At 38.7% G+C, this 23,147-nt stretch overlaps 1 protein-coding gene across 10 annotated transcripts in view; it reads left to right on the top strand.

Annotated features, from left to right (window-relative positions):
• Positions 1-23,147, top strand: part of MAGI2 (membrane associated guanylate kinase, WW and PDZ domain containing 2) — a 1,332,179-nt gene that overhangs the window by 591,552 nt on the left and 717,480 nt on the right. Inside the window, exons 1-2 of one of the 10 annotated variants that reach the window (XM_045494598.1) lie at positions 12,764-12,864; positions 13,110-13,294. The exons of the other annotated variants lie outside the window; for them this stretch is intronic. The gene's annotated coding sequence lies outside the window, so the exon portion shown is untranslated. Of the gene's footprint in view, positions 1-12,763; positions 12,865-13,109; positions 13,295-23,147 lie in introns of those variants that run through there. 10 annotated transcript variants of the gene reach the window in all.

Raw genomic sequence — 23,147 nt, 5'->3', positions numbered from 1 at the left:
TTAACTCAGTCACATGTTTGCCTAAGTTAGAACCTTTAGAATGATACAAAAAGTAGTTAGCTGTTGCATTATTTAAGGGAAAGGAAAACAAACAAACAAACCTGGCTTACACTTAATCATTACCTTTCTGAGCTTCAGTTTTCTTATCTGAAGAACTGAAATTGTCATACTTGCTGTAGTTACCTGCTTGGTGATTATAATGACCAAAGGAGATAATGCCTTTGAAAGCTCCCTGATACACTGTGACAATGCTATTAGTATGCCCATTCAGAAAACATAGTCAACTTATCTTTTTCCAGATGGGAAAAGACAGTATCCTAGAGTCAATCAACAACAACAAAAAAAGCAGTGTTTCCACGCTCTTTAAATAAACCTGTGTCTGTATGCTTGACATTTTAAAGAAGTAAGTCACATCCTGTGTGCTAGAATAGAAATATAGTGAGTTTTTCTTCAATTCCTAAAATTAAATGTGATTTCACTACAGTAGTTATTTTGCTCTTTATTACTGCATACAGGTGTTCATTGGTACAGCACGGCTCTCTGAAAACCTTTGCCCAGGACTCAGCCCCTGTAGGTGTGAATGCCTGAGGAAAGAGAGTTCCTTAATCCGACAGCCAGCAATTGACACCTTGTGGATTCAACCATTGTAATTCAATTAAATTTTATTGAATTCCAATGAAGAAAATCTCTAGGGGGCAAATCTTCAGAGCTACCTTACAGTGGAACTTCCTTCCAAAACTGGAAACCAATTTTGAAACTTACTGTTTCCAAAATAGCATTGTAAATGAATAGGCTATCAAAGGACACCTATAATTATGTTTTTTTTTCACATCATGTGAAAACACATACACTTTCAGAGTGACACATTTAGCCATCTCCAAATCAAATCAACATTTTCCCTAAATAAAGCCAACATGCCTCCATGTCATGGATCATTTTGGAAAACATTCTTTTTCCTGCTCCTGGCCATTTTAAGATACCTTTTACATTTTATTTTAGCACCAAAATTGTATTTGGTTATTAAAAATTTCTCCAATCATTATATGAGTATGAGTCTACATCTCTTTTTTTTAACCTTTATTTTTGAGAGAGAGAGACAGAGAGACAGAGTGCGAAAAGGGTAGGGGCGGAGAGAGAGGGAGACACAGAATTCAAAGCACGTGCCAGGCTCTGAGCTGTCAGCACAGAGCCCAACGCAGGGCTTGAACTCACTGTGAGATCATGACCTGAGCTGAAGTCAGAAACTTAAATGACTGAGCCACCCAGGCGCCCCTACACCCTTATTATCATTATAATTGATTACCTGGATGATTTTATCTTAAAGAATAGTGGTAAGATGACCAATTAGCCCACACACATTAGTGAGTACCTATTATTTTTCAGGCTAGATGCTGTGGGAATAAGAGCACAAGAGACATAATTCCTACCTTCAAGGTGTTTGCAGACTAGTTGGAAGATGAGAATAAAAATGTTAAAAAAAATAAAAAAAAAAAAAAAGAAATACCCTAAGAATTATATTAGAGTATGGACAAAATTCAAGAACAGACATGAGATAAGGACTCTCATTTACTGACTCAGAATCCAAGGATGGGGCTTAAGAATATATTTTGTTTTGTTTTGTTTTGTTTTGTTTTGAGAGGGAGAGAGAGAGAGAGAGAGCATATGCATGAGTGGGGGAGGGGCATAGGAGGAGGGAGAGAGTGAGAATCCCAAGGAAGCTTCACACCCAGCTTAGAGTCAGATAGGGGGCTTGATATCACCATGGTGAGATCACAACCTGAGCTGAAATCAAGACTTGGATGCTTAACCGACTGAGCCACCCAGGTGTCCCAAGAATATGTGTTTTTAAAGCTCCCAAGATTTGGAGAGACAAACAGGTTTAGAAACTATTGGTATTCCACTTTGTCTCCTTCCAGTCTCTCCTCCAGGCTCTGCTTAGTGCTCTCAAAGTTTACAGAAAAATCTCATAGGAGCCCCATCCATCAGCCTTTTTCCAGGTCTTATCTGCTTGACCCACAGGCAGTCTACTACAAGGTGATTAGTTCCCCGCCCCCCTCCCTGAACAGCCCTCCTCAGTGTTGTTTAATGGTTCTGAATCCTTTGCCCACACCTCAAATACTGATGTTTCCTTTTTTCCTCTTCTTTTTTTAAAATTTTTTTTTTTTTCAACGTTTATTTTCGGGACAGAGAGAGACAGAGCATGAACGGGGGAGGGGCAGAGAGAGAGGGAAACACAGAATCGGAAACAGGCTCCAGGCTCTGAGCCATCAGCCCAGAGCCTGACGCGGGGCTCGAACTCTCGGACTGCGAGATCGTGACCTGGCTGAAGTCGGACGCTTAACCGACTGCGCCACCCAGGCGCCCCTTTTTTCCTCTTCTTATTCCTAGTCTCTTGCAAGATGACATCCCCCATTCTTGCACTTTAGTGACAGGACTCAGTTATGCCCTAGATGATTCCTAATCCTACAATCATAGCTCAGACCTCTTCATATCTCCAGTTGGATCCCTGTCAGGTTCTCCAGACTCAAAATTGTTCAAAATCAAACTCATTTTATCTGCAAAGGTCAAACCATCCTTCAGTGACTGTAGGATGTGAGGTGGTTAGGTAGGTGAAATGAGGTGGGGACAGGGGAAAATGGGAAGTGAGACCTTCAGCTCAGGTCATGATCTCACAGTTTGTGAGTTCAAGCCCCAAATCTGGCTCTGTGCTGACAGTGTGGAGCCTGCTTGGGATTCTCTCTCTCCCTCTCCCTCTCTGTCTGTCCCTCCACCAATGGTGCTCTCTCTCTCAAAATAAATAAATTAACTGAAAAAAAAAAAGCTAGGAATTAGTCACCCTCAAATTGTCTTTCTATATGACCATGCATCCTCTTATTTACTAAGGCCTCTTTGTTCTACCTAAGGATGAAGACTTCCTCTCTCCTCCTACACCCGTTGTCCTATTTGAAGTTACCATCTGATTGTTGATAACTCTCTCCTGAGTTGGAAGAAGCTCAGATTGACTCAAGTTTCTGCTATCTTTAATCTCACTAGATATGAATTATATTTCTTAAATTAACAATCTGAAACTTAGAGACCTTCTCACATTTTGAAGAATCTGAATCATACTTTCATTTAATTTCATTTTTATCATATTCATCATTTATGAAGTTGTCTAAAACTTAGGGCTGTGTGGAGTTGTAAAGAACCATTCAGAAAGACACTCCAAGGGGTTACTCTAGCTTAGCTCTTTAATATAAGAAAAAATAACAATTGAAAAAAGATATTTGCATTGTGCCTGTAAAGATTTTAAAGCAAAAACTCTTCATTGTCTAAGAACTAGTTTTTGTTTGTTTGTTTGTTTGTTTGTTTTTTCAGCCTTCTGTTCTGATGCCTATTAAGCTAACAGGATATTCTTCCTGATGTTAACATCCTTTGCATAGTCCTAAGCATTATTTCTTCTATTGTAGAACAGTTTTTTTTCTTATTTTAACTTTGTAATACATCATTTTTGTTTGTTTGTTTTGTTTTGTACTATGTTGGCTAACTTCAGATATAGGTAGATATCTGTATATATTTGTGCTATAGATAACAATAGAAATTTTAGGATTTTTCCCCCTTACTATAATTTTTAAAAAGTGGGCTGTTCCTCAGTTCAAATCTCATTTTCCTCTGAACAACAGTGATGCTTTCAGTGTCCTTTCTCTTTTCTCTTTATTTAGTAGGTGGAGAGAAATTTCTGCACATTTATAGAGGCAATAATTCAAGCATTTGTGCAAATTTTCTTCAAAGACTACTCTTCACATTTAACCCTCTGCGATATTCTTACTTCTGTATCTCACAATCAGAAGAAATGAATAAGATGAAGTAAATTGTCTGAGCAATCAGAAGGTGTTCCTCAAGCAATCTATCCGAATATCATTTGTGAATCGTCTACACCAATGACAATTCTTCTCCTTGCTCACAGTGCCGTGTAAATTATGCATGCAATTTCCTGACAACTTGTCAGTCACCTTGCTTTTATTCCAGAGGAATCCAAGCAGTTATGGCACTTTAAGGTGAGGAATAAGGAATGCAGGGCTATAGGATAGTTTTGTCTTTTTTTTTCTGTTCAGGCTTTCCTGATGGCCCTTTGCTAAGGCAGTACTGACAAATCTTGCAGTTGTCACCTTCTGGTTTACTAGGGGAACCCTGCCTTGGGGGTTCCCTGAAAACTTCACACATCTCACAGGAAATATTAAAAAGTAGGGGCGCCTGGGTGGCTGGGTCAGTTGAGCATCTAATTCTTGGTTTTGGCTCAGGTCATGGTCTCAAGGCTTTGTGGATTCCAGCCCCTTTGGGCTCTGCCCTGACAGAGTGGAGCCTGCTCTCTCCCTCTCTCTCTCTGCCCTTCCCCCACTTGTGCTGTGTTTGTCTCTCTCACAATAAATAAATAAACTTTAATATAAGAACCAGCCAGTATGTGGAAAGATATAAGAAAGTCAAGATTGGGAACTTGGGATTTTGGTTTGTTTTATTTGCTGGGATTGTTGACGGTTATATTTTGAAGGTAAAGAGGTAGGTGAGAGTCATCTGCATATTTGACCAAAAAAGGAAAGTTATTAGGGCATAATTGAAACACATGGCACTTAGAGTTACTTGAAAAGCATTTGGACCTATATTTTGAGTTTTCATTATTTTTTTAAAGCAAATTAATTGGAATCTGAATTCAAGTTCCTATGCACACACACTCACATACACACACACACAGTCACACACACTCACATACACACACACAGTGGCATGCTGGAGATGGTTGGCATTGCCTTGAAATAGTCATTTTGTACACCTCTCCCCATCTCCAGTTCAGTGACTTGCGGTTAATAGCTTGAAATTGACTATGGTGGCAAATTTAGTCTGCAGAAATTGACAAATGCTGCAAATCAGGGGTTTTTTGTTTGTTTCTTTTTATTTTTCCAAAGTGCTAGTGGTTAAACATTGAACAGCACATCACTGCCATAACAGGGCATGCTTTCCTCAAATTTCCATGACCGTTGCAGGACGTTTCACATCTGTCTAAAATATCATTGCAGAGTCATTCAATGAAGGTTTAATTTCAATATAGCTTTATTCCCAACTTTTGTCCCAGAGGGTGGCAGCATGGTGCAATAAAAAGTACCTGGGGCTTTGTATTAGAAGGTGTTGTTAATCCCTGCCCTATCCCTTTGCCTCTTTAGAAAAGCTCACTGAGCCAAAAATTCTTCCTCTTAAAGTGGGGATAGTAATACTACTATGGAGACTGAATGATAGGTAGAGTATGTGGCGGAGTCAAATTGAGTCAATGGGAACCCTCCCTCCCCAGTATCATGGACTAATGGGGTTTGATATTAAAGGGTCCTCAAGAAATGTTTTACCTTCTAATCTCACGAAACCAAAATCTATGAGCTGGATGAGATCTTGGGAAAAGTTTAGTATCTTTATTTCACAGATAAGGTCATTGATATAAGTGAGTAATCCAAAGCAGATCTCTCGAATTCTAATAAAGTTCAGTAGAACTTTCTCCACTCTTCTATGGCACCGCCTCTAGGTACATCATGTAACTATTTCTTCTGTCTTTTCCCTCTTGTCCACCCTTTCTTCATTCTTTATGTCTTCCTTCTCCTTCTTTCTCAATTCAGTATAATTTTATTTTGATTTTACTAAGTTGCTCTGGTGCTTTGAGAAAGGTAGATTACTTGACTAAAATTTAGATCCTCTGCAAAAGCTTATCTTACTTGAGTGGTGAAACCTATAAATGTCAGGTGAATTAAAGAGGTGTGAGCAGATCAGGTGACCCATGGAGGGTGACCCATGGGGGGAAAAAAGCTATTTAGTAGGAAGAACAAGAAGGAAAATGCTATTTCCTGAGAGCTTATTATGTGCCATATTTTGTTCTAGCAATTTCATGATTGCACTTACTTTTAGATGTTATACTATTTTTACCAATAAGGAAATTAAGTTTTTGTGGCCTTAAGGTATCTTGCCCAAAGTCATACAATCAATTCATGGTGCAGTTATGACTCAAAACCAAGGTGGGCATCCACTGCCCTTTGTGCCCATGCTAAGTTAGTCGACTCAGAATTGATAGTTCCCTCTCTATTCGTTTTCCTTCATGATTTGAAATTGGGCTTTATAAGTAATATGTTTTGTTGAGTTCAGCCCATTTATTTATTTATTTATTTATTTCAACGTTTATTTATTTTTGGGACAGAGAGAGACAGAGCATGAACGGGGGAGGGGCAGAGAGAGAGGGAGACACAGAATCGGAAACAGGCTCCAGGCTCTGAGCCATCAGCCCAGAGCCCGACGCGGGGCTCGAACTCACGGACCGCGAGATCGTGACCTGGCTGAAGTTGGACGCTTAACCGACTGCGCCACCCAGGCGTCCCTTAATTTTTTTTTTTTTTTTTTGAGTTCAGCCCATTTAAATAGACATGTTTCAGGCCATGTTTTAAAATTTCTGGAAACCTATTTAGTTTCTACTTCCAAGTAATGTTTACATTTTAAGAGATTGTACAAGCCATCCAAATTTCTAAGACAATAAGTATTACTTCAGGTAATACATGCAAATTTACGCAGTGTATTCTACTGAATTTTGGTTTTGTTACAAGATGAGAGTCAAAATCAGGAAGAATTCTGAAGGTGATAGAGAAGTGCCATTTAAAAGGAGTAACCTAAAAGGCAGAGGAAGGAGAAGTGGAAGATATGGACGACATAGTGCACTCACTTCACAATCTTGTCTAGGCTCATCCCAGGCAAAGTTCTTTTTGTAGATCAAGAGGCCCCATAAATGCCCCACTTATGGCCATCTGATGGGGTCCACAAGGTAAAGTAGATGAAGAGTTATAGAAAAGCATGAGCCTCTGGAGGAGATAAAAGATTACAATTCAGCTGGTTTTCAGAAGTCAGAAGTAGGATGATTCATTATGAGATCAGAAATGCAGATTCATAAAGGACAGCTGTCAACAATGGAATCTGTTTATGCCCACTCAGTACAGAAAGTACTTCTCTTGCGCTTTGGTCTCTTCAGTCATATGAAGAATATTCTTGTGAGGATTGTTAACACCTCATGAATTGCCTTCAGAAGGCTTAAAACTCACCCAGGAGGATCTTCCCTGTGCCAGGTTTGATCCTGGGACTTGCTTACAGAAAGGAAAAACTAGTGAAAGAGAAAGCGTGTTCTGTTATTTTTTCTACTTCATACACCGAAAGATATTTAAATGTAAGCTTTTGTTTTGATTAGGGACTACTGGACCATGATAGTGTGTTTTACATCGGTGTAATAAGCTCAGAATATGTAATGTCATGAACTGAAAGTCAGTAAAAGAAAAGAATATGATAACAATAAGAACGGAAGCTACCATTACTGTGTTTTATTTACAGCAGTGTCTGATACATGATAAATATTGGTGATGATGAGTAGGAGGATGATGACAACGATGGTGATGGTAGCACTGGTGGTGACAATGATGATGATAATGATGTGATGTAATGGTGGTGTTGATGATGATGATGATAGTGGTGATGATGGTGTGCCAGGCACTGTGCATTACTTCATTCAATGCCTGAGAACTCTGTGCAACAGAGATCATCACTGTTTTACAGATGAGTAACTTATCTTGTATCACACAGCCAAGAAATGGTGAAGTCAGGGTTGCTAAGGCTCTGTGTGTTCGACAGCATGCTATATTTAAAGGCCATTCTTAAAGCACCTGCTTTGGCTGGTTAGTCAAGACTAAAGAAAAACCCAAAGCAGGAATTTTTCTGCTTTTTGCTTTTCTTCTCTTAGAATGGGATAATCACACTTTAACCATTGCCTGTGATAATTATGCATGCATGCACATACATATAACTATCTTTAAGTAGAATAGGATTCTTTTGACAGTGACTGAAAATGCATTAATTTGGAATAAACATTCAAAAACAGATCAGTTGTTTTTGATGAAAATTGTTATGTAGCTTATGAGGCAGGGAGAGAGAAGTTCCAGAGATCTGGACTCTGCAAACATTAAGTGTAACTGCCAATGCAAAAGTAATCTACACACACATCCAGTGGTCAACAGAGTAATACACCAATCATTTAGTCCACACTCACAAAAACCATCAATGGTAGAATCTTTTCCTATTATGATCAACAATTTATATAATTGCAAAAAAGAAGAAGAGAATTTTCTTGAGGTTGTTTGTCTATAGTTTGCAGAATATGACAACCACAATTCTCATGCAGATTTTTTTCCCACTGACAAATAACATCTACTGTTTATTTGGTTTTGATTTCACATACACATCATACCATATCTGCACTAAATATGCACTTAACTAACAACAATGGTGCATAGTTAAATGAAATTTTATTTGCTAGTAAATATACCTCAAAAAGGTAAGGAAATGTTCCATGGAGATATTGGAAATATTTATTTTGAAAAAAAAAGGAGACAGTAGTTTGTACAAAAATCAGGCATCATGGATTTTTAAGAAGAATTAATATTTAGCTTATTGCTAAAATAAAAATGCTGGCTTTTTAAAAAATGTGTAATTTCTACTTTCTGCCTGACAGGAAGCCATCCACAATGTCTCAAGAGACCATACATTACAGATCTAATAATAAAGCAATATATGGAGTTCATGATTAGTTAAATAGTAGCTGGTGCATCTTCCTAATTTTATCAAATCACTTGTAGTCTGTAAACTGGACTGAAAGCTATAAAACCACATTTAATAATACACAGAGTCAGTAGTGCTTTTTCACCCCTAAATATCTCTGGATGAGATGGAAAACTCATATGGGGATAAACTGAAAATTTGCTTCTCACTTGTTAATAACAGCAACAATAATGATAATAAAACATAATAATTAACATGGAGTGTCTAATTGTTTCAGGTATGGTACTAAATACTTAACACAAGTTCTCGTTTAAGCTGCAAATAAAACTATGAGATCAGCAAACTGAGGCACATAGACACTAAATGACTTGCCTTTGGTCACCCTGTCTTGAAAGTGGCAGATAAAGGCTTTATATTTTTTGTAAGTTTATTTATTTATTTTGAAAGAGAAAGGGAGGGAGGGAGGGAGCGAGAGAGGGAGAGAGAGAATCCCAAGCAGGCACCACACTGTCAGCGCAGAGCCTGACTCGCAGCTTGATCTCACAAACCATGAGATTGCAACCTGAGCCGAAAGCAAGAGTTGGACACTCAACCAGCTGAGCCACCCAGGCACTCTGAGAAAGGCTTTAAACCCAGAGACAGAGTCCAACTCCTGACACTGAGCCTTTAGTATGCAAAGGGATAGAAAGCAAAAGAGTAATAACATTACTGACTGATTTAATCCACTGCTGAATTTTGGGTTCCAGATGTTTAGGGAATAAGATATGGTGTGATATTAATCATGTAGCAGAGACTGACTTGGGTCCTAATCCAGAAATTTATTAATTTTCTGACCTTTGGTGAATTATTTAATGCCTCCAGCCTTCACTTTCCTCAGTAGTTAAGTGATGATAATAGCACCTCATGGAATTATTGTGACAGTGTAAAAAGCCAAATCCCCTAGCATAAATATGAGAGTTTGATATTAGTATTATTTCTGGTTCTGCTGTTGTAATATCAATATGCCTTAAATATAAACTACACTACGAAAGGGGTGAATTCATGTGCCCAATTGTACCAGGGAATCCTTGAAGAATAAAATGAAGACAGAAAAAGGAAGGGAAGATTATACCAGAAAGGGGAATCAAAGGCACAGACCTAAGAAAGACCTTGATGTGAGAGAGAGATGGTAAATACATTTAGCCTCACAGGACCAAAGGTTTCACATAAGATAAAGTAGGAATGAGATGGGCTATTGTATATAATTTTGTTTCATGACTCAAAATAAACAGTCATCATATTTGATTTTGATAAGTGTTCTCAACTTTTTTTTGTAAAAATCTCTTATTTAAGTGTAAAAGAAACAGAAGGCTTTCATATGGCTTAATAATGATCCTGAGAATATTAACTCTCTGTGTAACTATCCTTATATGTCTAATCACCTGGGACCGTTGTTAAAAATTCAGATCCCTGACCTTCTCTAGATTTGGGGTAGAACCCAGGATTCTATGCATGTACTATCACTTGCAAGTAATTTTTATCATTAGGAAAGTTTTGGAAACAAGGCTGTAATCCACCCTCCACATCACTGGCAAAATAATCTTTATAAAACGAATAATTTACCAGCCAAGGATTCTTACATAGCTGGGCAAGAATGCCACTGGGTCTCAGATGAAGCACAGATACTTGGGGGGAGCATTCAAGATCATACACAACCTGTTCTGATCTACTTTTAAAACCACCCTCCTCTGCCCCTGTTTTCCAGCCATGCCACACTGCACACAGGTCTCTGTTCATGCTTTTTGTGTCCTGTGGCCTGAATTCCCCCACATCTGCTTTCTTACCTAGAAAAATGACACATGCTTAAAAGCTGAGTTCAAATGTCACCTGTTCTATTGTAACCATCCCACATCCCATTAAGGAACCCCCGCCCCTGCCTTTCTGACTTTCCATAGCATTTTGCACTGACATTTCTTGTATGTCAGTGGTACACATTATCAGTTTCGGAAAGGGTTCAGACTGTTTTATTTACCTGCTACCCCTCACTGCTCAGAATACTGCTTAACACAAAGGAAGTGCTCAATAAACATTGGTTGATAACTGAATGCATGAGTGAAGATTCATTTCACACTCTGTATTTTAGTTTGTTCCTTGAGTAATGGAAGACCTGTTAGAAAGACAACTGGGGCTTTTGCTAAATTATTTTCATCTTTTTTTTTTTGAAGTGGCCTGTCATTGGTGAACTTTAATAAGCCTTTTAAAATTAAGATCCTTTGATTTTTAATAACAAAAAATATGCAGTCTAGAGTCCATTTTACATCGTGCCTCTTTGTTAGAATAGCATGGAGCTTCAAAGTTGCCATACACTGGAGTGTGAGTTAAAGCCCATGCATTATCTGACATAATAGGAGATGCCTTTCCTGCTCTCTCTCTTATGTGGACATTTTGCACATTCAGGGAAAGTGATACCGTGGCTAAAAAAGAAAAGCCAGAGGGTGAGGTGGAGGGGAAAAAAAGGGCAAATGCAAAATGAAGACACCCAGTGCTGGAAAGGAAAAATAAAGGTTAAAGAACAGCTAGTTTTCTTAGCAGAGACTGTAAAATGAAATCCTTTATGTTTTTATCCTACAAAATTTTAGGTCTTCCTAAATTTGCCTAAGCTAACTTACTTTTCTGAGGGAAGATCTTTTTTTATTGTCCCATGTTTTGGTGCCAATTTTTGTAGCACATACTAAAGCTAAATTTGCAGCCGGTTAGCATATAATTTATTTTAAAAGCTTAAATAGGATCTTTTCCATGCAAGGTAAAGCTTTTAAAATACAAAACAAGCAAGAAGAGTGAATAGCTGTTACTCATTCCATGTCTACCCTTGAGTGGTGTTTATGGAGGGGACTGGGTGTATTTCAGCTGGAGTGCCTGGTCTCAGCGGTAAATGCAACGCTCTCCTGACATCACTCTCAAGAGAATGAGAGGCTGTTTGTGTAAGAGTTTGAAATGTTATCTTTTGAGGCAGGGCTAATGCGATTCTATGTCAGCTCTCCTCTTATTTTTCTCTTTGGTGGAGTCACCAATGTCACCATGTTCTCGAAATTAAGAATCCATGCACGAAACACCAAAGGCCAAATAAGAGATTCTTCTTCTGATACTTGTTCTCACCAAACTTGTTGATCTCCTTCTAATTACTTGTCATTTGGCTTCATAAAGTACTTTTTATCTTGAATTCTCAAAATAGTTTGTGGAGATTATCTTGTTTTTCTTTGCAGTGTTTCTAAGAGCAGAATGCATTGGATTTCAGAAACTTTGCAGCAGGAAATGAGGTGGTAGCAAATTTACTCATTAAGATCTAAGTCTGCAGACTATAAATTTATCTTCAACACTGTACGAGGTTAGCACACCTTTTTTCCAGTTGCTTCGGTACCTGGTGCCCTGAGTGGTGTATCTGCCTGGACATCCTTTTGTGCCAGGCTTGCTTGATTGGCGGGGAGGGGAGCTGCTACATTTTTTGCATTTATTTTCTATTTTAAGACAGAGACACTGAAACAGAGAAGGGAAAAGTTATTTGTTTAAGAGCAAAAAATTGCTTATTAAATCTAATTCTACAATAGGAAACTATTGATTTCTATCCATGCTATGTACATTGGTTTTCTGTCACTTATTTTTCTTCTTCTTCTCCTCTTCTTCTGCCTCCTCCTCCTCATTATTATTGTTACTATTATTACTATTGTTACTATTGTTATTATTATTATTATTATTATTATTATTATTATTACTGGTTTTCTTTGTGGTCCTTCACATTGAGATAAGTTGAACTAGATGTCAAAGAAAAGGCCGATTAGAAAAGGTGTGTAAATAGTAAAATGACTGATTCTTTGACCCTTGAAAGAAAAAGAAAGTCATGCAAACAAGTTTAAAAGAATTGTTCAGTTGGATGATTCTGAAAGTATGCAGCCTTGTTATTAACGCTGAAAACTTTAATTACATTTCATTATACTATATTAGCTTCTCTTAATTGCTGAAAGGGGACTATGAAAGCAAAAACAAAAATGCCTAATCTCTAGAAGCTAGATTTTCCTCCGCTGCTTTGTAATGTAAATGTGCCTGTGTGTATATTAAAATTCACACACTCCATCCATCTCTCTGGCTTTTAACGGAGGGGTCACCTGACTTCACCTAGAGCCGCCCCCCTCCCTTTCGCAGAGGAAACCCAAAAGTGAGAGACAGGCGCTTACAGAACACAGGTTCTCATGCTGGGAGATGTAAATGACCCCGACTGAACGGAATCCAGTGAGGTTGCTGGTGGGGGTTGGGGAAAGAGAAACGGAGGGAGAGTGCAAAAGCGACCGAGGGGAGAGAGAGAGGGAGGGAGGAAGGGAGAGCGGGAGGGAGGGTGGGAGGGAGGGAGGGAGTGAGAGAGAGAGAGAGAGAGAGAGAGGGAGAGAGAGAGAGAGAAGTGCTGCATGCTTCATCTTTGAGAGGAGGGGAAAACAAAAGACCTCAGCGGCAGTTTTGTTGCTGTGTCTGGCTTAAAGAGGAAAATTCTGGACATCCATGCTGAAAAAATCAAAGCTCAGCTGAGACTACTTCTATCAAGAAAATTACATTATCTGAGAATGGGTTGGATCAGTACAGGTGGTTTGAGAAGACACTGACTGAGGACCATGGAAAGGTGGGAGAGGACGTGCGGCTTCTCTGCTTCCTTTGAACAGAGCTCTAGGTTAGTAAGCTGAAACTGCCCCGGTCTGGCTTAAATATCTATATGTGTCTGTGTGTGTGTTTTCTATTTATAACCTCCAAACCTTCCTGCTCCCCAACCCCTGGGTAGGCAGTGCCATATTTCACCAGATGTGAACCTAAACTTGATTTGACTCTCACTACATTACCAAATGCCTCTCCTTTGCTTGTGGAGCTTTTGTTCAATACAGCCAGCGGAGAGCCGTCATGATGTCTCCTCTGAGTCAGAGTATGTGTTTGAGCCCTTAGATTGTCAGGTGGCTGTTTGGAGAATAGTTAGCATTTTGCTCCAGAAGGCTGCAAATGCATGATTAGGTTATTGTGAGATGTAAACAGCAAATATCTGCTGACTTGGCATTTCTTGTAATATCAGAGTAATTCAGAGATATCTGACTGAATTTGCCTTATCTGAATTTTCCACATAATTGAGTTCAAATATAATAAGTTTGAAATGGCACCCTACCAACAAAGGCACACACCAGGTATTCTTATGGCAGAGAATGTTTTACCTCCCACTGGAGCCAAAGCTTTAAAATGTATTTCACTGGGACCTGGTTTGAGGAAAGGCTACAATATGTCATCATTAAGATACATGCCAAGGCGTTTTTTGTAAGTGGGTATAGATGTGTGTAAAACAAACACATAATTTCTCTTGTTTCTTGCTGTGCAGATAGAGTGTCTTTTGTTCCAGCATGTGTATTTTCCTGTGTTTTTACAAAGAAAGCATTGCCTGTGCGTTCTGTGATAGGAGACTTGCATACCAGTTTGCCATTGTGCACTCAAGAATCAGCTCTATTCGGAAGTAAACTGCCCAGAGGTATTAGTCAAGAAGCTGGAGGAGGGTGGGGAGTGGGGGGAGAGGTGGTTTTTTTCTTCCTCCCCCCTTTTTTTTAAACTATCAGCCCCGAAGTGTCTAATTCACATGATTTTTAGAGGAAATGGGGAAAGGCATTTAGTTTTGAATTGGATGCAGATCTGTGCCGTGCAATTGCCAAAGACTACATCAGGAAGATGCTCAAAGGAGAGGGAATCAGATTCGTAATGGACTCTCTAAGAAAATGTTCTGTGAGGGTGACTGGCTGGGTCCCTTTTGACCAAATTAAGATGCGCTCTGGCAGTGCACTAGCAGCTGTGAGCTGACATTTTCTTGTGAACCTAGTGAAAAATGGCTCCATATCTCTCCTCCCAGTCCTGAGGAGATGGTCTCTTCGAGTTGTTGAGCCTTCCTCCAACGTGATTTGCTCCTATGGCTGTTTTCTAATAGGGACGGACAGGCTCTTGGTTCCTTTCAGTTCACCTGCCTTTTTAGATCTCGGCTTGAATGGGGAGTGGGTGGTGACGGTGTTACTTCGAGTACAAACTACCCAGCAAGGCTAACAGAAGATATTTTCTTGGCAGTCACATTTCCATTTTTAAAAACATAGGTTATATTTCTTTGGACACAATATAAAGCACTTTTTGTTGTTGTTAAGTGGGCTAGTAAACAATTTCTCCAAGGAAAGACGCACGCATGTGTGACACTTTACATTTGGACTTTCCACATGGGAAGTGACAGGTAAAAACATAGGGATACTTGCCCATCAGCCATCTCTGAAAAGATAAAGCTGCCCTCGTCTTTCTTAACATTTTTCCCCCGTTTTTGAATTGTGACTCGGGCAAGGAGAAGGATCATGTCCCAGAGTTAGAATCCACGGAGGTAATATACTACGGTCCTGTACTACTCATGTGCTTATTAAGGAATTCCTGTGCTGAGCAGGGAGTGGAGGTGATACAGAGCTACACCACTCCTTTATTGAGGCTTTGGTTTGTGAACCAACCAGCAGAGGCAGGATGCACTTTAGCAGAGACCTGTATGTTTGAGGACCTGGTTAAGTGAATGTTTCATTCGGGGGTGTGTGAAATTGGTTGTTCTCTGTTATACAACATTCTAAGAGGATCGTATGAGTGTAGAGTGGATTCAGGAGGAAGGGGTTGTTGGGCTTCTCACATTTTAGATAAGAAGTACAGCACTATCCACTAGAGAGGACAACATGAGAATGCACAACAGTACAAGAGTGTGTGCACTGTGCAGAAACAGTAGTTCTTTACATTGCATGGTAGTTCCCGAATTATAGGAATTTGGGAAAAAAAAACTTAAGACTTCCTGGAAAATGGCATGAAGTCACCTCTATATTATGACAAAGTAAGGCTTCTAGCACAATAATTTTAACTGCATTATGGGGAACAGTTCCGTAAGTGCTTTCGGTATTCTACCACTTGTACCACTGAAGGATGTATCTTAAGGGTTTGCATCTTGGACACTTACATAGGACAGGGGTTACAACACAGATTTTCTTGGAGTTTGTTTGGAATATTTTTGATAGAATTTATCAGGGCCAATGGGCTGTGCCTCTTTAGTAGAACAACAGGAGTGAAACTTTAACACTGCATGCAGATCTAATTACTGCTTTTATACATGTGGACAATTTGACTCTGGTACGTAGTGTGCTTTGGGGAAATTGATGCACTTGTAGTCGAACAGTAAAGGAAACAATAGATAATACAATGAAAACATGGATGTCAACATTAGTGGGAAGGTTAGTAAGGTCTCTGTAAATAATGTTAATGACTACAGGTGAGGGCATTTTACCCACAGAAATTTCAGATGCCTAGAACCAGAGGACCATGTTTGTAAAACTAAGGGCATGGCTTACCAGCTATTATAGAAGCTGGATGGCACTAATATGTAAACCAGATAATATGTACATACAAAAGAGTCATGAACCCTCGGAACTTCTCACCAATGGAATTTTGTTTTAAAAGCAGAGAAACAGGTTTAACATAGAAGCAGTTCACAGACCAGCAGCCATCAAGGGAGAACTGAGAAAATCTAGGACTAATGAAATTTTCGTAATGAGGTACGTGTGATGCCTAAGTGACCCTCAGGATACCAGTAAGTTCTTAATGAGGGCTAAAACAGAGAAGTCCACATGTTGAAATAAATTTCAGTATGCCTACATTCTTATAACTTCAAGTTTGGAAAATAGAAAATTTCTTGACAGTAAAATTAGTTGTTCATATTGTTCCTGTGGAATAGATAGGAAAAGTTGAAATAAAGCAATTAAATTTCTGAAAAAGATATTTTACCCTAGCTGAATTATTCTTGGATTGTTTTTGAACAGAAAACTTCTAACTTTCTGAAAATATCTTAAGTAGTAATGGCCTCCTTTGTAAGGTCCACTTTCTCTATTACTTTTAGAACTCTACTACCATAAATTCCATTTTCAATTTTTTAAAAAATGTTTATTTATTTATTTTGAGAGAGAGAGAGAGAAAGAGAGAGCAAGTGAGGAAGGGGCACAGAGAGAAGGGGAGAGGATCCCCTTGACGCAGGGCTCAAACTCACAAACCATGAGATCGTGACCTGAACTGAGATCAAGAGTCAGATGCTTAACCAGCTGAGCCACCCAGGCACCCCAAGTCTCTGAGTTTAAAATGCTTTAATTTTCTGTTCAGTTTAGGTACATTTCTCTTCTAAGTCTGTCATATCTTCAGCTTTTACTCTAACTCACACAGCATGTGGCAATCTCACTTCTAAGACCTCAAATGCTTACTCTGAAGATGGCAGATGTTTAATATATGACTAAAAAAATAAAAATGTATTACTATTTGATTGCATTAGGTAATACCCTAAAAAAGGTTAGAACTTTCTTATGGTGGGAATTCTCAGTCCAAGTGATTCACAGATTCCAGAGGTTAAAGCAGATACTGTATAACTCAAGCATATTAAGAGTCATAAAATACATTAAATATACAATATGAGGGTTAGTTCTTTTTCTAGTGCTTATCACAAGGACAGATTTCTGTCAAATAATATCTCTGTCAAAGAGTGTGTTTTCCGGGAGCAGTGCATCATTCTGTTTCCTCTCATAGATCCCCTGCCCAGTCTCCCAAATTACACAAAAAATATATCTAATTCAATGAAAGTGATAATGATAAAAAAAAAGTCACGGTCAAGGTGTTTGCAAATTTAATGTTTACTCTGAAACAATAATGTCAGAATAGCATTTTTTCCCTTTAAATCAGTAAAGCAAATCAAACTTCGGAGTCTTTAAGAAAACTCACAATGACGTGTATTATGAAATACGAGGCTCATTTTCAGGCAGTCAGCCAATGGGGAAGAAGAAGCAAGCTTAATTGATGACTCTAATTGAAGCATTGCAGGTCAGGAAGTTCCCATATTAATAGGACCCCAGCTGAGATTCCAGAACCAACTGTTCCACTTGTTCATCTTTCTCTTCTCCCTGGGGCTAGGGCTGGGAGAATAATACGTTAAATGAAAAAAAGATCACTTTTGCTATAAAACCATCTCGGAGATGGACCAATCCTACAAGCAGCTCAGATATTTTTAATATGCTCTCAGCCTGAAGTTTCTATGACTTTTTCTACCTAGCAACAGATTCCAAATGACTCTGGAAGCCACTCAAAGTTTTATTGAAGTCAGGGGTCTTGCCAAGCACTGCCTGCAAAGGCACAAACCCCACCCAATAAGAAAGGCAGAAGAGGTGAGAGCCTTCTCTCCCACAGTAGAGAACTTTTACTCAGATGGCCGCAAGAGCCCAAATGCCAAGATAGAGCATTGCTGACCAAGTGTTGAAGGATTCTCAATCTTGGATTCAGACGACTTTTTAAAGAATAGTCTTTCTTTTAGTTCTTAGAAAGCTTGATGTATATTTTCATCACAGGGCCTTAACACATGCCAGAATATCATTCTGTCCTTTTTATTTTTTAATGTTTATTTATTTATTTTGAGAGAGAGGGAGAGAGTGAGCGAGGGAGGGGCGGGGGGGGGGTAGAAAGAATCCCAAGCAGACTCTGTGATGTCAGCACAGAGCCCAAAGTGGGGCTCTATCTCAGGAATCCTAAGATCATGACATGACCCAAAATCAAGAGTCGGATGCTTAACCGACTGAGCCACTCAGGCGCACCACTCTTCTGTCCCTTTTTATTTGCTCCTCCATTTAAGTGGTTCTCTCTATCAAATGTGCTCCGGGCTTTTTCTTTAATATACTAACTACTTTTTTAAAACAAAATTGTTGGGGCGCCTGGGTGGCGCAGTCGGTTAAGCGTCCGACTTCAGCCAGGTCACGATCTCGCAGTCCGTGAGTTCGAGCCCCGCATCGGGCTCTGGGCTGATGGCTCAGAGCCTGGAGCCTGTTTCCCATTCTGTGTCTCCCTCTCTCTCTGCCCCTCCCCCGTTCATGCTCTGTCTCTCTCTGTCCCAAAAATAAATAAACGTTGAAAAAAAAATTAAAAAAAAAAAAAATTGTTAGGTTTACACTAGTGTTATTATTTGACTAATGTCTCGGCCAGGAGGCAGGACCTTCTAAAGTTCATTCTGCTCACAATAGAATCCCTAGGCCCTCAGATCATGTTAACCCATATAAGGTGTGCACTAAACATTTGTTAAATGATTGATGGATGGAATAAATGAATACTAATGCACCAATACTACTGGAAAGTCATAGTGTGTCTGCTTTGGCTCGGCAAACTACAATTCTCTTAACTGGGTTAGCTGGTTTAGGCATCTGCTAGGTCTGCACTAGATTATTCTCAGGGTCTCCTTTTTGTCAGTATTTTCCATCTGAGAAAGAATGTTTGAGTGCCTGCTATTGTGATGTTTCAAAAGGAACTTTGCTATCCACATCAAAATATTCATAGGGCTAGTCTTAGACAAAATTGTGCTTTGTCTTTTCCTCTCTGTTTCTCCCTGTAAAGCATCTCTTTCTTCTAAATCTAGTCTCTCCTGCTCTTACCTTCCTTAGTTCTTTGTATCCAGGACCTTCTGGGTCTCATCTGACAGTGGCTCTACCTTGCTAACTCAGCTGCTAATTAGCTTGTGAACTGTGAAAGCTCACCTACGGTATAAACTCTTCTAGTAGTATTTGAATTTTCAACAAAGCTGTCACTGACTGATTAGGCTCTGCTTATTACTATGAGGTATTGTAAGGAAGCATATAGTATGACGCTTGCCTTTAGGGAGCTTACTTTTCAGTTGTGGGGCTAAGACTTACCAGAAACAATTGGCAACTGCTCTAAGTCTGTAATCAAGAACTGTATTTGTGCAAATTTTAATAACACTGGAGCATAAAAGGAAGGATTTGTAGAAGAAGTAGGACTTCACGTGGACCATGACTGATAGGTAATACCTAAATTATCAGAGAGGAAGGAAAAGAAAATATTAACATTTTAAGAAAAACATGGATAAAAATGTTCAACAAGATTTAGCTCAAGGTTTGTTAAAGACCCTATATAGGATACTCTTTATGTTTAACTTCCTAAGTATAAAGGGCAAAAATACCTCTTTTTTTAAACAATTCATCAAACTTTCATTCATTCAAGCCATAAACCTTGAGATCCTGAGAATTAGAACTTACACTAGAATTTACTTCTCCTTATGCCTTGAAGTAGTCTGTTTATCTCAGCATTTAAAACTAATCTCAAAGAAGTTTTCTGTCAGAGGTGCTTTTAAAGATTCTTTTAGCAATATTGATCCCTCTAATTGAGGTTTATTGAAAGTGCTCAGTATAGCTCTCTTGTGGTTCATGTCCTATAAATACATCATCATTTTAATGATATATAGTAGAGTTTTCATTTCATTGCAGTCAGCCTAACACCTTGTAGAAACCTTACATTCACACCAGGCCATGAGGAGGAAGAAATGTTCTTTTCCTCTGATCCTCTATTGAACTTAAACCACAGACCTGAGTAAGAATCATTTTCAAGTATGTTCTTACTAGTATAAACCTTGTTCATCTCTGTATGTCCAGTTTGAAGGTTCCCTGTGGAAAATTCTAAAAAAAAAAGAAAAAAAATGAACATAGCTAAGAAGGTAGAAGGTAGAACATATCAAGCTGCATGTGGATGAAAAATAATGAGAGAATTTAAATTAAGTGATTTTGTAGGTAAGGCAAGTATCCTATAACTAGTCTTCTCATGAAATTATTGATATAAAGTTTCCATTTTATTTTATTTTTTTACTTTTTGTTTAAAAAAATTAAACTAGGCTCCATGCCCATTGTGGGACCCAACTCAGGGCTTGAACTCACAATTCTGAGATCAAGACCTGAGCTGAGATGAAGAGTCAGATGCTTAATGAACCCAGTTTCCATTTTAATGGTTGGGTTTTAGGTTAGGTCCAAGAGTTGCTAAATCCTATGAAAAAATAGTAGGTTTATTTTTTGGATCTTTCTTGTTTAGATGAAGATAGTCTAGGGTAATTCAGGGTGTGTGTCTGGTTAAAGACTGGGGTCCCTCTAATGAGCCTCTGCCACCTAATGCTATAACAATGCTTCATGAGTAAGACTGCACACACATCCGTTAGGGGCCCTCACTGCTATGAAAGGAAGAAAGAGAGAATATAAATCATCCCTGTTATATATCATAGGCAGCCCCTTCTACACATTAATATGCATTACTCTTTCAATATATGCTGGGTTCAAGGGACATGTAGAAAAATAAAATTTTTCACTTTTTTTTAAGAAAAAATGCAGAGAAGCTGGAATTGGCTAGTAGTAAATTATATTCTCCTCTGTGTGGATCACCAAGTTACACTAACTCATTCCCATTGTACATGCAAGTCTTCATATGGTGTTGCATATGGTTAACTTTTATTTCCTAATATGCAGATATGCAGTTGCCATTCTGGAAATCATACGTCTTTTATTATTTGTGCATTAGAGTTTAAGAAAATCCATGGCTAGTTCCATTTGTCTAAGTAAGGGGACAAAGAAATTGGTATTAAACTATTACTATGTCTATTAATAGTTCATATCCCCAAACTTGAGAGACACATTTAACTATGACTGGTAACTACTGGCAGACCTTTGATGAAGTTATCAACTGTTCATTTCCCATGCTTCCTTCTCTTCAGATTATAGATTTCTCTGTCTGGATTTGCCTGAATTAAGGCCTACCATTGAAGTCTTGATTTCTCTCATACAGTCTCAACAACCATTAAAGCCAAATGTACCGTACCATACCATGTTACTTTATGCCTCTGAGTATCTGCACATTTTTCCCCACTGTCTGGAATGTTCTCCTTCAAGTGAAAGCTAGTTATCGACACAGGCCTTCTATGCAATATTCTCTGATCACTGCTTCCCAGATCCTGAGAAAAGTCTGTCATTCTCCATTCTCCCGCCCCCCCCCCACATACATTCTGCTTTTCTATTTATAATTCTGTGTCTCTCACTAGAATATACGACTTCAAAACAGAGTTTTTTTTTTTTAATTATCTTCCACTGTCTATTGTCTAATAAAGGACATAACACATAATTAATATATGTTAATTGTGACTTGAAGAAGCTGATGCTCCTCTTGTCCACATTGTGGAAGGAAGATTGTATTGTGTGTTTATTAAATTAAATGGTTCGAAATCTCCATTTAAACAAAAATTTTTAATGTTTATCTTTGAGAAAGAGAGAGACAAAGTGTGAGCGGGGGGAGGGGCAAAGAGAGAGAGAGGGAGACACAGAATCTGAAGCAGGCTCCAGGCTCTGTGCTGTCAGCACAGAGGCAGAGCTCGAACTCAGGAACTGCGAGATCATGACCTGAGCTGAAATCAGGAGTCAGACACTTAACCAACTCAGCCACCCAGGTGCTCTGAAAATCTCCATTAAAAAAAAAATCAATTGCCTTTATAGTCTCAGTTTTACTAAAGCTGAAAATTAATGTTTATCATACTAAAAAATCATACATATTTCCTCAAAGAAATTGTGAAGTTTAATAGTCAAATGTGAGCAATGAAAGGTAGAATTAAAAGAAATTGGGCTAAATGATTTTATACATGAAAAATTAACTCTGGATAGAGTCCATGAATCATGATAGTCTTCTTGTCCAAAATGATGTGGAGACCTCTCCATCTGTGTTCCTTTATATCCATCCACTATTGCAATGGAGAGGTAAGGAGAGATGTCTTAAATTTTTGTCAAGCTTTGCTGCTCCAGGATGGTCCATAGACCATCTGCATCAGCATCACTTGGGACTTTGCTAGAAAGCAGAATCCCAGGCCCCACCCCGACCTCCAGAATCAGAATCTGCATATTTTACCAAGACCCCAGATGGTTTAATTTCACATTAATGTTTGAAAACTATTGTAGAGAACCCGTTTATGAAGTTTTAGTCAATTTTGAAGCCTACAGCTAGTAGACTAGTAACTCAGAGACAAATTGTGAATATGAAAGGTTATTTCTTTTCTCAAGTTATAGAATGGAAGCAATTCTCCCTCCAAGTTGCCCATCTCTGCATGTCTTGGGAAAGAGAGGGAAATGAACCTTACTAGAAGCTAAAATCCTTCTTCTTTCCAAACCAGTTTCTATTCTGTACACTGGGGAGCAATGAAGTGTAGCAGGAGAAACTAGAATTGAGTTTGGCCTCTGGCACATATTAGCTTATAAAGGTGGACAGATTCCTTAGGCCTTTTAACTTCATTTCCTCTTCTGTAAAATGGCAATTATAATACTTCTTGGCAAGGTTGTTTTGACATTAGGGATGAGGATAAGAAATTATGTCCTTGTAGCATTCTTGACACATAGTAGGCATTCAACAAAAAGGAACTCTAGCTAGCATTGCCTGACCCCAGTTTCCTTGTGGATTCTTGGTGAAAGCAGAGATATAATTCCTTCTATTCCCATCTTGTAAGGGTTTGCCTCAGGACCTCTTGGAAGTGGGCACTAAGGATAATTGGTTTGACTTCCTGCTACCTGATTTCAAAAGGATAAGCTAAAGCTTCTCTCTCACACACTTTCATATTGGAATAAAATGCCTCTGGAGATACAAAACAAAAGAAGAAGCTC

This window comes from Leopardus geoffroyi, chromosome A2, assembly GCF_018350155.1.
Source record: "Leopardus geoffroyi isolate Oge1 chromosome A2, O.geoffroyi_Oge1_pat1.0, whole genome shotgun sequence".
Classification (NCBI taxonomy): Eukaryota; Metazoa; Chordata; class Mammalia; order Carnivora; family Felidae; genus Leopardus; species Leopardus geoffroyi.
This window is presented reverse-complemented; position numbering and strand designations above follow the sequence as displayed.